Source organism: Arachis ipaensis, chromosome B4, assembly GCF_059453495.1.
Source record: "Arachis ipaensis isolate K30076 ecotype BB chromosome B4, ASM5945349v1, whole genome shotgun sequence".
NCBI lineage: Eukaryota > Viridiplantae > Streptophyta > Magnoliopsida > Fabales > Fabaceae > Arachis > Arachis ipaensis.
The window spans coordinates 87,941,607-87,957,456 of NC_142439.1; the positions used below are offsets into that span (position 1 = coordinate 87,941,607).

Here is a 15,850-nt window from a genome sequence, read left to right on the forward strand (position 1 = left end):
GCGCCGTTGCCGGAGAGTTGCAATAGAGTGCTAAAGTTATTAATTAGAATTTATTTATTTGCATTTTATTTTATTTTGCTACTATGAGCTGCATGTTTCTTCTGTCAAATGACGCGTTCACTTCCTGATCCGCGCTTGCTAATATTCGATCCTGAAATTGAAAGGACTATTTCACGAATAAGGCTAGAACAGCGTCGGTTAGTCCGCTCTGAGGGCGGATCTGAAAGTGAACTTGAGGAAGAAACCAGCCCCCGTTCTACTGATTCAGTTGTTTATGTGCAGAAGACATGGCAGCTAAGAGAGTTACCATCCAGGAGGAAAGAGCCCCTGATTTTACAATGCAACCATTTCAAGCGCATCATCCAGCGGTGGCTACAGATTTTGAAATAAAGACCGCACTGCTAAACTTGATGCCCAAGTTTCATGGCCTACCTGCTCAAGAGCCTATCAAGCACTTGAGAGATTTCCAGGCAGCCTGTTCTACTGTCAGGCGTGATGGTACTGATGAAACTTCAATTTTTCTGAAAGCTTTCCCGTTTTCTCTCGAGGGAAAAGCAAGAGAGTGGTACTACACTCAACCTCTGGCAAATGTATCCAACTGGGATACACTCAGAAAGGAGTTTTTGGAGAAATTCTTTCCATCTGAAGTTACTGATAAACTGAGGAAGGATATTTCCACAATTGTTCAGGATGACAATGAAACTCTCTTTGAATACTGGGAGCACTTCAATAATCTTCTGGAAGCATGCCCCCACCACAGGATTGATAAGATAGTGTTGCTTAGCTATGTCACACAGGGCATGAGGCCCCAAGAAAAGACCACATTGGAAAGTGCTAGCAATGGGTCTATGAAGAAGTGCAAGACCACTGATGAGGCTTGGCAATTGATCAGTGATTTAGCTGAATCTACTAGGAATCACAGGCAAAAGTAAGGCCGTTCAAAAGCCATTGCAGAAGTATCCTCTAACAGAGAGACTGCTGCTCTAGCTCAGAGTATATATGAGATGACCAACTTGCTGAAGCAGATGCAATTGAATCAACAACAAGCTCAGCAAGCTCAACCTCCTTCGCCACAGCAAAACCAACAATTAGTCCCGTAAAGAATTTGCGGAATCTGTGCTGATTATAGCCATTACACTGATGAATGTCTGCAGCTCCAACAAGAAGACAACATGGTGGCATCCGCTCATAACTTCTATGACCGCCCCAACCAAGGGTACAATCAAAGTGGAAATAATAACCATGGATGGCAGGACAATTCTAACCAGAATTGGAGGGACAACAATAACAGAGGAGGCAAAGATAATCAAGGAAATCAGAGGTGGAATAATAACAACAACAGGCAGCAGAATCAACCTTACAGAGCACCTCACCTGAGGCAAAACCAAGGACCACAGAACAATCAACAGCAAACATCTCAATTTACTCATTCTTCTTTATCTCCTAATGAAGAGCTACTACAATCTTTTGAGCGAAGACAACAGACCATGGAAAATAACATGAATAGTATTAACGCCAGTCTGAATGGTCTCACCTCTACTTTGCAAGCTCTTATGTCACAGATTGGATCAACACAAAATTCCAGTAACCAACCTTCAAGCTCCACTGGAATCCCCTCTCAATCATTATCCAATCCAAAGGGAGGCATTAATGCCATCACCCTAAGGTCTGGAACCACACTGCAGGAGAGGAATCAGAAGGAACCAAGCCCATCAGAACACACCTCAGCTGAAGAGGTAGTAGAAATAGAAGATGTTGAAGAGGAAGAGGACATACAGGACATAGCTGAAGAAGAAATAGCTCAACCACAGGAGGAAGCACCAAAAGGCGCAGACACCACAGAGAACACTACTCCAATTCCATTTCCACAACTTGCAAGGAAGCCCAGGAAGCAGCTGGAACCCGACCCCAAAATGGTAGAAATATTCAAAAAGGTTGAGGTAACTGTTCCTCTTTTTGATGTTATTCAGCAGGTACCTAAATATGCAAAGTTTCTAAAAGACTTATGTATCCATAAAGACAAAATTAATGAATTAGAAACTATTCCTTTAGGTAGTTCTATATCTGCTTTAATGGGAGGATTACCTGAAAAATGTAGTGATCCAGGTCCTTGTATAGTTAGCTGTACTATTGGTGGTGTAGTAATTTATGATTGCATGTGTGATTTAGGAGCATGTTTCAGTATAATGCCTTTGTCTATATATGATATTTTGAGGCTCCCTCCCTTAAAAAGGTCGGCAGCTCGTTTTGTGTTAGCAGATAAAAGCATTATTACAGTGGCTAGAGTTGCTGAAGATGTTTTGGTGAACATTAAAGGACTTACATTTCCCACTGATTTTTATATCTTGGAAATGCCCCATAATGATTCAGATAAGCCATCATTGATCCTACTTGAGAGACCATTCCTGAAGACATCAAAATTCAAATTGGATGCCTTTTCAGGAACATACTCCTTTGAAATAGATGGCCGCATAGTAATCTTCAATCTGAATGGAGTCATTGACAAACGCCCAGAAGATCGTTCCATCTTCCAGTGTGATGTCATAGATGAAAGTGTAGCTGAAGTTCACAAGGAAGAGTTTGAAGAGAGGCACACTGGACAAGGTCCAAGTGTGGGGACCCTCTTAACTGACAATGAGGGCACTTCGTCATTTTTACAAGCTCCAGATAATCCAGAGCCTGCCCATGATCAAAAGTTAGAATTGAAACCCCTCCCTCCACATCTCAAATATGCTTATCTTAAAGATGAGCAGAGGTTTCCAGTTATCATTGCAAGAGAACTTACTTCTCAACAAGAAGAGCAGTTACTTGATGTGCTGAGAAAGCATAAGAAGGCAATTGGGTGGAGCTTAGTAGACATAGTAGGCATCAACCCTCAAGTATGTGAGCACAGAATATTCTTAGAAGAGGGAGCAAGACCTGTCCGTCAACCCCAAAGAAGATTGAATCACACCATCTTGGAAGTTGTCAAAAAGGAAGTGACCAGACTATTGGAAGCAGGTATCATATATCCCATTTCAGACAGTGAATGGGTAAGCCCAGTACAAGTGGTGCCCAAGAAGTCTGGGGTTACTACAGTGAAGAATGAGCATGGAGAGCTCATAGCAGCTAGAGTTCAGAATGCTTGGAGAGTCTGCATTGATTACAGGCGTCTTAACCAGGCTACCCGTAAGGATCACTACCCACTTCCATTCATTGATCAAATGCTGGATCGCCTGTCAGGTAAATCACATTATTGCTTTTTAGATGGTTACACAGGTTATTTCCAGATCCATATAGCTCCTGAGGATCAGGAAAAGACTACTTTTACATGTCCTTTCGGGATTTATGCTTACAAGAGAATGCCCTTTGGCTTGTGCAATGCACCAGCTACTTTCCAAAGGTACATGATGAGTCTTTTCTCTGATCTTATTGAGGACTGTATGGAAGTTTTTATGGACGATTTTAGCGTTTATGGTGATTCTTTTAGCCTTTGCTTAGATGGATTACTAGAGTATTAGATAGATGTGTTAATAGAAACCTTGTATTAAATTTTGAAAAATGTCACTTTATGGTAAAACAAGGGATTGTATTAGGACATGTGGTATCTAATAATGGCATTTCTATAGACCCAGCAAAGGTGAATGTTATCTCTAGTCTACCTTACCCCTCTTCTGTGAGGGAAGTCCGTTCGTTCCTTGGCCATGCAGGTTTTTACAGGAGATTTATTAAGGACTTTAGTAAGGTCGCACTTCCCTTATCCAGATTACTGCAGAAGGATATTGAGTTCAAGTTCAGTGAGGATTGCAAACAAGCGTTTGATATGCTGAAGACTGCTCTGACTCAAGCTCCAATTGTGAGAGGACCGGACTGGAGCCAGCCATTTGAAATCATGTGCGATGCTTCCAACCATGCAGTAGGAGCAGCGCTGGCTCAGCGTGAAGGTAAGGATCCTTTCGTTATTGCTTATGCGTCTAAGACTTTAGACACTTCCCAGTCCAATTATACTACTACTGAGAAAGAGCTTCTTGCTATTGTTTTTGCTCTGGATAAATTCCGAGCTTATTTACTTGGTACTAGAGTAGTAGTGTATTCGGACCATGCAGCTTTAAAGTATTTATTAGCTAAAAAGGAATCCAAACCAAGACTCATACGTTGGATACTGCTGTTACAAGAATTTGATTTAGAAATAAAGGATAGGAGTGGTAATTAGAATTTAGTGGCAGACCACTTGAGTCGCCTTGAGCATATTAAGGATGATTCTACTCCTATAGATGATAATTTTCCTTTTGATAACCTGCAAGCAGTATCTGAGGTAGTCCCTTGGTATGCACCTGTTGCTAATTATTTAGTTAGCCGCACATTTCCTCCTAATTTTTCTAAGCATCAAAGAGACAAGCTGAAAAGCGAGTCTAAATATTATATATGGGATGACCCATATTTATGGAGATGTGGCGCTGATCAAGTAATTAGACGTTGTGTGCCTCAATCAGAATTCCAGTCCATTTTAGAGGCCTGTCACTCATCTGAGAGTGGAGGACACTTTGGTCTTCAAAGGACGGCTAGAAAGATCTTAGACTGTGGATTCTGGTGGCCTACTCTTTTTAGAGACGCTGCTGAGTTTTGTAAATCTTGTCTCCCATGCCAGAAATTTGGTAATATATCCAGGAGGGATGAGATGCCTCAACAAATTATGCTTTTCTGTGAAATTTTTGATGTTTGGGGCATTGACTTCATGGGTCCATTTCCAAATTCTAATGGATATTTTTATATATTGTTAGCTGTGGATTATGTTTCCAAATGGGTGAAAGCAATTCCTACCCGCACTGATGATGCTAACACTATTGTTTTCTTTGTGAGAAACCATATTATATGTCGCTTCGGATCACCACGAGCAATCGTGAGCGATCAAGGCACCCATTTTTGTAACAGGAGACTGACGGGATTAATGAAGAAGCATGGGATAATTCATAAAGTTGCAACAGCTTACCATCCCCAAACTAATGGACAAGCCGAGGTGTCAAACAGAGAAATTAAGCGTATCTTGCAAAAGATAGTAAAGCCTCATAGAAAAGACTGGAGCACCAGGCTACAAGATGCACTCTGGGCATACAGAACAGCATACAAGACACCCATTGGGATGAGTCCTTTCCACTTGGTTTATGGAAAAGCTTGTCATCTCCCAGTTGAAGTAGAACACAGAGCCTTTTGGGCAGTTAAGGAGTGCAACATGGGAATTGAGAAAGCCGGAGCTGAAAGGAAGTTGCAACTGCAGGAACTGGAGAGCCTTTGCCTAGAAGCTTATGAAAACTCCAGAATATACAAGGAAAAGATGAAGGCTGTACATGATCAAAACATCAAGAAGAAAGAGTTCCAACCTGGGGATTTAGTCCTCCTTTACAAATCTCGACTAAGGCTCATGCCAGGCAAGTTGAGATCAAGATGGGAAGGTCCATACAGAGTAGAGAAGGCCGAACCATACGGAGTTTATCACCTAAGCCATCCTTCAAGCTCTGAACTTATTAAGGTTAATGGACAACGCCTGAAGCTATACCATGGCGAGAAGGTACAGAGAAACAAGGAGCTTGAGATCTTCCTCTTGGAAGATCCCCACATAGCAGAAGATTGAGCTAGTGGAGCGTCCAACTTACGGACGTTAAAGCAAAGTGCTAGGTGGGAGATAACCCACCATGGTATGATCGTTCTTCTCTTTATTTTTAGTTTTTCCTATTCAATAACTCTTCTCTTTCGTAGTACTTTCGTGCATCTGCATTTACATGTTTAAATATATATATATATATATATTTGCTACGCGACGCGTCCGCGTCACAGGGAGAGTAAAGAAAAAAAAATGAACAGAAAGTTACGCTGGAGTGTGGCTGGAGGCGTGCCAATGGCACCAATAAACCCACGCGACCGTGTCGCTGACGCGTTCGCGTCGCATGGGAATCATGGCCTCCCACGCGACCGCGTGCCCCATGCGGCCGCGTGCCCTGAGTTTTCGACGTAAAAGGGTGCACAATGAAATATTGTGCGAAAGTGATGCTAGATTGGTGCTGGAAGCACAACCCTTATCACGCGATCGCGTCGCTGACGCGGCCGCGTCATCCATTTTCTGTTGCACACTCACGCGATCGCGTGACCCACGCGATCGCGTCACCCCGATTTTGGCATTTAAATTAATTTGAACAGAGAGTTGTGCTGGAGCGAGGCTGCCCTTGTGCCAGAAGCATAATATGGGTCACGCGACCGCGTGACCGATGCGATCGCGTCACCTTACTTGAAGCGCATTCACGCGAATGCGTGCCCCACGCGGTCGCGTCGCGTGCGCCGCGCAGCTCAACCTAAATTGCCAAATTATCTTATCTTTCTCCCCTCCAAATCCTAGTTTTTCTTTTCCCTCCTTATTTCTTCCTTCCCCCTTCCCCCTTCTATCTCACTTTTCACTCTCTATCTCTCTCACCTCCATTAACAAGGTTTTATTTTCTTCTTCCCTCTTTCTTTTTCTATCATTACTATTATTTTATATGTTATTTTCTTCTTCTTTTCTTTTTCTTTTCATTCTTCATATCTTTCCTTCTTTTTCTTTTCCTTTTTACATGGTGTTAGAAATTTTTTGAGTCATTATCCCTCATTATATGCTTGTGGATTGTTGCAAATTGTTTGACAATTATTTTTATTCTAATTAAGGGATTGCTTGCATGTTCACCTTCATACTTTCTATATCTTATTTACCATGCATGCCATGTGTTTGTGAAAAAGCTCAAATGGCATTATGTACTTCTCTATATTTTTATACTATTCAATGCTTGCTTTTCACAACTTTCCTTTACTATTGTATTAATTGAATTTAATTGTCAATACAAACGTGATGGTTTGTTACAAAGTCTTGCTTGGTCTATGCTACTCATGCCCTTTGCCGGCATGCCAATAAACACCTTGCAGTCACTTGTCTTTCTATGCACTAGCTATTTTCCATTGTTGGCTTTTCACATGTACTCGAGAGCATGTGTTAATGTCATCTACATCCTAATGTGCATCCATCACCACTCTTCCGTTCTCTTCCTTGCTATATATCTATTTGAATTTAATTTACTTTCTCCTCTCTTTTCAGGATGGCTACTGATGCCAAGGCATCATAGGCTAGTTTCACTAGCATTTTTCTGTTAGTTTTAGTTGTTTTATGCATTTTCTTGAGCTTAAAGTAACCAAAAATGGTTAAATGAAGAACAAAGTAATGAACCATCCAAACAATATGATTTTGATGCAAATTCCATGAGTTTTAGTTGTATTACTTAAATGCTATGAATGAAAGATTTCTCATGAAATTTTGCAAGACTTTGATGCAATTGTTTGGATGATTTCAGGGAAGAAGAGGCTAAGCAAGGAAGCAACAAAATCAATAAAGGAAGCTTGAATATCACATGTGGAGTTTAAGTTCCAGTTTAAGCCTAAACTGGAGCTTAAACGCCAAAATCATGAAGGATAAGAAATGCTGGGATTGAAGTTTAACCTCCAGTTTGACCTCAAACTGGAGGTTAAACGCCAGAATGAAAAGCCTCACTTAAGGAGCATTCCACGTTTAACCTCCAGTTTGACCTCAAACTGGAGGTTAAACGCCAGAATGAGTATGCCACCCAGGGAGGAGTTCCACGTTTAACCTCCAGTTTGACCTCAAACTGGAGGTTAAACGCCAGAACCAGGAAGAGTACCAGGGGCCATTCCACGTTTAAGCTCCAGTTTGACTCAAACTGGAGCTTAAACGTGTTCGATAGTTTTTTCACTCCAGGGTTGCTCTCTCCATCTCCACGTTTAACCTCCAGTTTGACCCCAAACTGGAGGTTAAACGTGTTCGACACCTCCAGGGCCACCATTCCAAGCTTCCACGTTTAACCTCCAGTTTGACCTCAAACTGGAGGTTAAACGTGTTCGACACCTCCAGGGCCACCATTCCAAGCTTCCACGTTTAACCTCCAGTTTGACCTCAAACTGGAGGTTAAACGTGTTCGACCTCCAGGGCTGCCCTTCCTATCTCCACGTTTAAGCTTCAGTTTAACCTTAAACTGAAGCTTAAACGTGTTCGACTACATGACTCTCCAGGGCTACCTTCTTCCATTTCCACGTTTAAGCTTCAGTTTAACCTTAACTGAAGCTTAAACGTGCTTCTACAAATGGCCTCACTGGAAGTGTCTGGCGTTTAAGTTGCAGTTTAAGCTTAAACTACAACTTAAACGCCACTCTTGAAAAGGGTTTCTGGGCCAAAAATATTGTGATTTAAGTTAGTCTTTGAGCACAATTATTAACTTAAACTTACTTTGGTATGAAACCCAATTGAATATCATGGTTTATGGGATTGGGCCTGAAGGATTGATGAGTTTGAAATCTCAATTTATTGAGTCATGTGTCATTATTTGATTATCACTAAGTTGGCTCAATAAATGTTACAGGATCTGGATCAACAACCTCATCAAGATTATGGATCATAAACCCAAGGCAAAAGGAAAGCAAGGAGAGGCCTCAAAGCCCAAGAAGCACAACTGAAGCTCAATATAGAAAGTGTATAAATAGGATAGAAGTTAAGTTAGAGAGGACTTTGGACTTTCACTTTTAGCCAGTTTTCCTTTCTTTGTAATTGAATTCAGAGCTATGACTCACTAAACCCCCTTTCATTGGGTTAGGGAGCTCTATTGTAATTCAATGAATCAATAATAGTTTATCTTCTTCTTCAATCTTTTCTCTTGAATTTTGTTAGAAAGCTTCTCGATCTAATTCCATTGAGTAGTTGTCTTGGGAAAGAAACTACTCATACTTGGAATCCTTCGGAGCCTTGGGAAAGGAATGGAGGATTCATGCTAGAGAAGCTTTCTCACAGTGGATTGGATTGGGGTTTGGATGGATATTGTGACATGTAATCCTACCAAATTGTGGTTCATGAAATTGTGTGGTATAATCAGTGATCAAGCATCATCTCTTCTTATGAACATTTAAACCAAGGGATTGGGAATTTGTTTGTTTTTAGAGAGCATTGGTGAGCCAAGGAATTGGGATCCAATCATATAAGATTGCCAAGCAAAATTCAATGAATGCATTGGTTGAGGAAGAGATTTACATGTTTTGATTCGGAGATTTCAATATCTCCTAAACCCAATGAATTCCCCATTTCTGATTTCCACTTTCTCTTTACATTCTGCAATTCAATTCTTGCAATCATCCCCATTCCCTTTTAATTTCAGCAATTTACATTCTGCTCTTTAATTCATGCAATTTAAGATTCAGCCATTTAATTTTCTTGTCATTTACTTTTCCCGCCAATTTTACATTCCGCAATTCTCATCTCAAATCTTGATTCCGCTCAACTAGAACACACTTCTAATCCGAATTGCTCACTCAACCAATCCTTGTGGGATTCGACCTCACTCTATTGTGAGTTTTTACTTGACGACGATAACCGGTGCACTTGCCGGAAGGAATTTTGCCGATCGTGCAATTTCCTAAATCGTAGCATAACACGTTTATGCGCATCAAGTTTATGGCGCCGTTGCCGGGGATTGGTTTTCGATTGACAATTCTCAAATTGGAAGCTAACTAGATTGAGCAATTTTCTCTTGCTTTGTTAATTCTGTTCTAAATACTTGTTGAATTTTAATTTCTGCACTTGGTTACATGCTTTCCTTCTTTATGCCTTTAAATTCATGCAACTAACTCACTGACTCACTAACTGTTTGAATTAATTCCTCAATTGAGCTAACCATACTCTTCCATTAACCAAGAGTATTTTACCTGTTTGTGTTTGAGCTGTGTTCTTGTATGACAGGTAGGAGAGGAGAGACATCAACTCCTCCATATACCGAACCGAAAAGGACCCTTCATAGACTTAGAAGGGAAGCAAGAGGGAAGAGAGTAGTGGGAGAAGAGGAATCTGAAGGAGAATCTGAGGACAATTTTGAGGAAGCTCTAGATCTCAACATGGATAGAGAAGTTCACAACCATGAGAGAGCTGATGGAAACAATGCCATTCCTGAGAGGAGGGTTCTTAGTTCATACATAAACCCAACCTCTGGGAATTGTGGTAGTAGCATTCAGAAACCACCCATTCAGGCCAACAATTTTGAGCTCAAGCCACAGCTAATATCATTGGTGGAAAATCATTGTTCCTTTGGAGGAAGTGCTAATGAAGACCCAAACCAACATCTCACAAAGTTCCTGAGAATTTGTGACACTGTGAAGACCAATGGAGTCCAGGAAGATGCCTATAAACTGCTCTTGTTCCCATTTTCACTTAGGGACAAGGCAGCTAAGTGGCTGGAATCATTCCCAAGGGGGAGTCTAACCACATGGGATGAGGTGGAAGGCAAGTTTCTGGCATGTTTCTACCCTCCACAAAAGGTCAATAGGCTTCGATCTGAGGTCCAGACTTTTAGACAACAAGATGGTGAAACTCTCTACGAGGCATGGGAGAGATTCAAGGACTTGACAAGGAAATGCCCACCAAACATGTTCCATGATTGGGTGCAATTGCACATCTTCTATGATGGGCTCTCTTATGAATCAAGGAAGGCTGTAGACCATTCATCAGGAGGTTCATTGAACAAGAAAAAGACTGTGGAAGAAGCCATTGAAGTGATCGAGACAGTGGCTGAGAATGAGTACTATTATGCATCAGAAAGGCACAACACTAAGGGAGTCATGGAGCTGAACCATGTTGATACAATTCTAGCCCAAAACAAGGTGTTTGCCAAACAACTAGCAGAGCTTACCAGGCAATTAGAAACAAAGCAAGTGGCTGCAATACACACACAAGATCAAGAGGAAGTAGGCATTGAAGGAGGTGATTGGGATGAGGTTAACTATGTGGGAAACCAACAAAGGCAATCATATGATCCACACTCCAACACTTACAACCCAGGCTGGAGAAACCACCCAAACTTTGGGTGGGGAAACCAACAAACCCAACCACAAAACCACAAACCTTACAACCACAACCAACAAAACAATTCCACATACCAAAACTCCAACCAAAGATCATACCAAGCCACACAAAACACTTACCCCCAATCATCATATCATGGCCAAAATAATCAACATACCCAACCTAATCCGAACCAACAATTTCAAGATCAATTAAACCGGATGGAAGGAATGATGGCAACCATGAGCCAAGACATAATTGAATTGAAGAGCTTCAGGGATGATGTGAGAACTACCTTAAGAAACCATGGTGAAAAACTCAAAAGGTTGGAATCTCAAGTAGGAGAGCTATCTCAACAGGCACCCAAATCAACTGCAGTGTTCCCTAGTGACACAGAAAAGAATCCTAAGGGGGAACAAAAGAGAGTAAGATGGGAAGAGTGCAAGGCCATCACCATATTGAAGGAAGTCTCAGAAGAAGGAGGAATCAGGTCCTCACAGCATGAACCAGAAATCTTGAAAGATGATGTGGAAGAAGTTAAGCAGGAAGGTGGAACTGAGCAAGCCAAGGATCTGCAAAAAGGCATGATGGAAGTATACCAACCAAAAGCACCATTTCCTGAGAGGTTAGGAGGAGGTGAAAAAAGGAAAACCTATTCAAGGTTTCTAGAGACATTTAATTCTCTGCATGTCAATATTCCCTTTCTTGAGATTCTTCATCAAATGCCCACACACATCAAGTATTTAAAGGAATTGTTAAGCAAGAAAAGAGTTTTGAAGGGAGGACAAACGGTAACAATGAACAAAGAATGCAGTGCTCTCATCAAGAAGGACACACTCTCTAAGAAAACGGACCCAGGAAGTTTTCATATCCCTTGCATCATAGGGGAAACAAAAATTGACAGAGGATTCTGTGATCTAGGAGCTAGCATAAATGTGATGCCTCTAACTCTTATGAAGAGGCTACAACTGAACGAGGTGAGATCCACTGATGTAATCATACAACTGGCTGACAAAACTCAGAAGCAAGCTGAAGGGGTAGTTGAAAATGTGCTGGTGAAAGTGGGAGATTATTATTTCCCCACGGACTTTGTCATTGTGGACATGGAGGAAAGCTATTTACACCCTATCATTCTGGGCAGACCATTTCTAGCCACTACTAGAGCGCTCATAGATGTAGAACAAGGAGAGCTAATTCTGAGAATACATGATGAACAGCTCATTTTCAAAGTCTTCAAACCTGCATCTGAGCCTGAACCAGAATCTGAAAAGCCTAAAGATGATAGTAGTCATCCGTGTTTGGAGGAAAGTAATCCAGCAGCTGAGACTCTAAAACAGTCATTGGAAGGCAAACAAGAGTTGCAAGAGTTAGAGCCACAAGAATCAGTGGAAACAGATCAGAAGGATCCTCCTGACATAAAGGTCAATGAAGAAATCCTCAAGAGAAAGGGAAGAGTGATAGGGAGATTGCCAAGAGGATGGAGAAACAAGAAAATTCCCACTGAAGGTTTTTCTCCGGGAGATAAAGTGGTCTCAAGTCATTATCTGCCAATCCCACCTGGCCTCAAGACCATTCCTTCCCAGCTCCCTCAAGTGTTCACAATCAAGAAAGTTCTTTCTATGGAACATTTAGAGGTCATGAATGAATCAAGAGGGGACGTTTTCATAGTGAGAGGAGAGGACGTCAAGCACTACAATCCACCCTAGCAAGGGACAACCGTCAAGCTAGTGACGTTAAAGAAGCGCTTCATGGGAGGCAACCCATGTTTTTAGTATCCTTAATCTTTAGTGCTTTGCTTTACATCTAATAAAGAATGGTTTCTTATGCATGAACTTGAATCCTCAGGACAACTATTGATTAAGTGCACTAAACCGTGCATGTAAATTACAATTGGTCTCTAAGTTTGGTGTGCCTGATGGCACTCCCAAATCTTACTCAAATTGAATTCCATCTTTCATTCAAGGTGCACAACCAAACATTAAGTTTGGTGTTCTTTTTGAACACAGTTTATGAAAAGCAAGAAGTTCCTCTGGATTTCAAAATTCATGACAAGTATACCATTCACATGTTTTAATGCTTTAGTTTCAATTACTTAGGGTAGTCACTTTGTTTAGAATCAAAGAGCCAAGGTGACTATGATTTATTAGAAATATGCACACTCATTAAGGACAACCAATATGGATTTCATGTCATCAGGAGACTTAACCAAAAACTAAGTTTGGTGTCCAAATAATAAGTGTGCATACATGTAGAAGTCACGGCTATAAGCTCATAAAGACAAGCATTGATTTACATGTGCAAATACTATTCATAATTCACATGGACCGAAAAATGATAGCAAATTTGTTTGTTTGTGCAGGTACAAAAGAAAAGACAAAAATGGAGGAAAAAGACAAAGGGAGGTACGTGCTTGGTCAAAAAGAAAATTCATAAATCTTTGAAACTAACACATGGGAAAAGGAAGTTCTGCAAGAAAAGAAAGCTACATGTACAACCTAATGCATCCAGAATACTTCCAAGAAAATGAAAAGCCAATCGTCCTTATCTACAATTCATATATTTACCATCAAGCCACCCTTCACAAACCACCCTAGCCGTTCATTTTTCACTCATGGGCACTATAAAGAACCACTTGGGGAACGAGTCCCACACCATCAATCCTCCTTCATACACTTTTTCCTTCATCATAGCATAACCATCTCTTGCCGAAAACAATCTCACCACACCTCCAACAACACTTCTTGCTTCACCTTGTCAACTTTAGTTGTCACTTACCAAAATGGCAGCTTCATCTAGCCACAAAAGAAGAAAAGACAAGCAGCCAATGGAGGAAAACAGGGGATTCGATGCATGGAGATACAGATCAGTGTTCCATGAGATTCAAGCCGAATGGATGAGACCTAAAACGGTACTAGCTGAGGTCCCCTTTGAACTTGAAAAGGATGAGTTCCCAGGTGTTTGGGAAAAGATCAAAAAGAGGAAGTGGGAGCTCCTAACTAAGCCAATCACTAGAATCAACATCAACTTGGTGAAGGAGTTTTATGCAAATGCAGTAAGGGAGGATCAAACCAAGAACCCCACATACAAAAGCTATGTGAGAGGGGTGGAAGTTGACTTCAGTCCCAAGGCAATCATGAAAACTCTTGGCCTGAAAAACATACATTTCAGCCAAGCAAGTTATGAAGAAAGGATGAGAGGAGAACCTGACTATACAACTATTGCTGAAGACCTTTGTGCCATCAGAGCTGAATGGGTGAGAAAAACAAGAGGGGCTCCAAGAGTCTTGAGAAGGGGAGACCTAACACCTGAAGCTAAAGGGTGGTATGCAATAGTTAGGAGATCCATCCTACCCACTGCAAACTCTTCAGAAATAGTCCCTAAAAGAGCCATCTTACTACATTGCATTATGGTTGGAGGAGAGATCAAAGTTCATAAACTCATTGCTGAACAGATACAAGAGTTTAGTGAGAAAAGTGACCCTGAATCCTGGCTTCATTTCCCTAGCACCATCATTAGACTATGCATCGATGCCCAAGTACCACTTGAGGATGAAAGACCTAATTGGCTATATCCTGGGCTGGCCATAACTGCACACAGAATGACTCTTGGCCCAACTCCTCCAAGACATACAAGAAGAAGAAATGAAGAAGGGCAACAAGTGGAAGCCGAGCAAGAAGCAGAACAAGAAAGACAGGAAGGAGAAGACAGAGAAGAAGAGCAAGAAGAGCAAGCAACTCCTGAAAGAAGACAACGAATTCCCAGAGACCCCATGGATATGAGCAAAATGCAGGAAATCATGGAAGGAATGTCTCAACAATACATGAGGTCTCAGGAAAGACAAGAAGACTTTCATCTAAAAATGATGGATATGCAAAGGAACTTTGAATCAAGATTCTTTGATCTGCAAAGGGAACAAAATCTACACTTACAGGAATCCTTCAGCCACATATGCCAACACCAAGATGCCAATGTCTTGGCAATCAAGGAAGCCACCACTGTACAGAATGCAAGATACTCAGTCCAAGCTGACTACAACATCAGTTCGCAAATCAAGCTTAACTACATAGGGGAACATCTACACAAGATGGACCCAGCATTCCCAGCTTATGATGAGTATTTCAAAGGGAGGAAAGAAGGAGAAATAAACAAGGCAATGATCCTTGAAAAAGGAGTGGAAGAAACGATGAAAAAGGCTGGATTCTGGAAAAAGCTCATAAGAAAAGACAAAGGAAGCACAAGTGGTCAAAAAGAGGCAGGAAGCAAGAAGAAGCAGGATCCCAAGAATTAAGAAGAACCAAGCAATAAATAAGAGGTGGTCTCGTTCCTTAATAATCAAATGATAATTGGTGAATTGTCTTTATGAACGTGTTTTCATCATAAGTCATTTAAGTGTTAGGTGGAGTTTTTTTTTTTATGAGTCGTTTTTTTTAGTATGTGTGTTTGTTAAGTGCTTTGAATAAAGTGAATGCCTAGATGTTTGGATATAACTTCACCTTCTTAAACAAGTGCGTGCCATGCTTGTTCTGTTTCCAAAAAATAAAAGAAAAGTTTGAACAAAAGTAACTTGGCTAAATTAGTGACAAATCAAGTAGAATTAAGTGGTGGTATGCATGCTTGATTGTTTAGTCACATCACTAAAATTAGAGTGTAGAATTATCATTTTTTATGTAGAAGTAAAAATTGTCTATGGATCTTGATGAATAAATGTCTTTGGCCATGAAAAAGAAAGAAAAAGGAAAAGAAAAAGCCACGGAAAAAGGCAACCAAAAAGCAAAAAAATTGAGAAAATAAGCTAGGCACCAATGGTTTGAACTTCTGAGACAAATGCCTGTGGTGTTTATGTATTAAGGATATGCTTGGATGAATAGGTTCTGAGGAGTGTTTCAACACTTGGTAACTTGGGTTAACTAACCCGGGATTATCAACCAAAAGTCCATTATCAAGAGCAACCTAAATACAAAA

At 40.9% G+C, this 15,850-nt stretch overlaps 2 non-coding genes across 2 annotated transcripts; both read right to left on the minus strand.

The window, feature by feature from the left end:
• Nucleotides 1–656: 656 nt before the first annotated feature.
• On the minus strand, nucleotides 657–763 carry LOC148568267 (small nucleolar RNA R71). The gene has a single exon (XR_015882157.1). It is a non-coding gene; the product is annotated as a small nucleolar RNA R71 (small nucleolar RNA).
• A 9,608-nt stretch (nucleotides 764–10,371) lies between these two features.
• Nucleotides 10,372–10,475, minus strand: LOC148568268 (small nucleolar RNA R71). Its single transcript, XR_015882801.1, has one exon. It is a non-coding gene; the product is annotated as a small nucleolar RNA R71 (small nucleolar RNA).
• Between the last annotated feature and the right edge of the window lie 5,375 nt (nucleotides 10,476–15,850).